Consider the following 2425-nt stretch of genomic DNA (forward strand, 5'->3'; position numbering starts at 1 on the left):
AGGGGGGTGGGGGGCTGGATCTGGCTTTGGAGGACCCTGGGACAATCCCGCGCCTTCATCCTGGACAATCCTATGCCTTCATTCCCGGTGATCCCAAATCCCTGCCTGCACGGGGGTGTGGGGCTGGATCTGGCTTTGGAGGACACTGGGACAATCCCTGGCCTTCATCCTGGACAATCCTATGCCTTCATTCCCGGTGATCCCAAATCCCTGCCTGCACTGGGATATGGACCTCGATGTGGCTTTGGAGGACACCTGGAGGCTCCCCCGCCTTCATTCCAGGTGATCCCAAATCTCCACCGCGCACAAAGCCCCGGAACCATCAAAGCCCAGGGAAGGCTCTGGGGAGCCGGACCAGGATGGATGGATGGATGGATGGATGGAGGTGTTGGAATTTGGGATTTGCCTCAGCACCAGGGCAGCCACGGAAATTCCGCGCCTTCATTCCCGGTGATCCCAAATCTCCGCCTGCACGGGGATGTGGGGCTGCATCTGGCTTTGGAGGACACTGGGACAATCCCTTCATTCCCGGTGATCCCAAATCCCTGCCTGCACGGGGGTGTGGGGCTGGATCTGGCTTTGGAGGACACCTGGAGGCTCCCCCGCCTTCATTCCAGGTGATCCCAAATCTCCGCCGCGCACAAAGCCCCGGAACCATCAAAGCCCAGGGAAGGCTCTGGGGAGCCGGACCCCTCTGGAGCTCCCTTTGGGAGCCGCTCCCAGCTGGAAAAACATCTCCAAGGAATTTATCAGCCCAGTCAGGATCCGCCCGCCTCCCTCTCCTACTGATCCTGCTTGGAGCGTCTCCGCGGGATGGAAAATCGGGAAGTGTGGGGGGTTCCCATCCAGAGCTCCGACCCCACAGGAAGCCAGGAAAGGCTCCGTGTCCTCCTGGAAATCTGGGAGTTTATTTGGAGCCGGGCTCGTTAATGAGATGCACAAAAGCTTTAATTATCAAAGGAATGTTGGAATTTTTCATGGGATGAGCAGGATGAGCTGGGGTGGGATTGGAGGGGTTAAACCAGGGGAAAAACCTCGGGAAATTCAAGAGAATTTCTGGGAGAGCGGGGGGGTCTAAAAAGGGAAATGAAAAGGGGGGGAAAAGGAAATAAAAAGGAAACATAAGGGAAATTTAAAAGGAAATTAAAAGGAATTAAAAGGGAAATAAAAAGGAAATGAAAAAGGAAATTTAAAGGGAATTAAAAGGGAAATAAAAAGGAAATAAAAAAGAAATAAAAATGAAGAAAAAGGAAATAAAAAGGAATAAAAAGGAAATTAAAAAAGGAAGAAAAAGGGAAAAAAGGAAGAAAAAGGGGAAAAAAAGGAAGAAAAAGGAAATAAAAAAGGAATAAAAAGGAAATCTGTCGGGGTTTGACACTGACTAAAAGAGAGGCACCCACGAAAATCCATTCACTCATTTTCCTCTGCTAGAGCTGAGCAGGGGAGGGGAAAACGAAACGAAGGCTCCATGAGTTGAGATAAGGATTAGGGGAAAAACCCTCTGAGGCCGAACAGGTCCAAATTTAAACAGCAGAAAGAAAATTTATTCTGAACAGAATTCAAAGTGAAAAGGGTAATTATGAGAACTCAAATAAACCTTCAGAACACTCATTTTTTCCCCAGCCCCTCCCTCTTTTTCACCGACCGCGAAAACGAGACGAAACACGGGGTTTTGGTCAATCTTTCATTTCCTAAAAATCTTTCTTCAGCTCGTTCGGGGAAAGGAGTTTCCTCCTCCTGCTGCGCCGTGGAGTCTTCTCTCCGTTGGAGTTTCCCACTGTTGCCTTTCCCTGGTTGTCAAATGAAGAACCAAAGATGGTTTAGGGGAAAAGGGGTTTTTACCTCGGTATTTATTGAAGGATCCTTAAGGTGCACGACTTCGTCCAGGTGGAATGCACCAAAAAGAACCCTGAAATGCACCCGAAATGCACCTGAAATGCACCTGAAATGTACCCGAAATGCACCTGAAATGCACCCAAAGTGCACCCAAAATGCACCTGAAATGCACCTGAAATGCACTGAAAATGCACCTGAAATGGGCCTGAAATGCACCTGAAATGCACCTGAAATGCACCTGAAATGGGCCCGAAATGCACCGGAAATGTACTGAAAATGCACCTGAAATGCACCTGAAATGCACCTGAAATGCACCCGAAATGCACCTGAAATGGGCCCGAAATGCACCGGAAATGTACTGAAAATGCACCTGAAATGCACCTGAAATGCACCTGAAATGGGCCCGAAATGCACCTGAAATGCACCGGAAATGCACCCGAAATGCACCTGAAATGGGCCTGAAATGGGCCTGAAATGCACCTGAAATGCACTGAAAATGCACCGGAAATGCACCGGAAATGCACCTGAAATGCACCCGAAATGCGCCCGAAGTGCACCCAAATGCACCCAAAATGCACCATGGCCACTC

Source organism: Corvus brachyrhynchos, unplaced genomic scaffold (assembly GCF_000691975.1).
Source record: "Corvus brachyrhynchos isolate BGI_N302 unplaced genomic scaffold, ASM69197v1 scaffold278, whole genome shotgun sequence".
Taxonomy (NCBI): Eukaryota; Metazoa; Chordata; class Aves; order Passeriformes; family Corvidae; genus Corvus; species Corvus brachyrhynchos.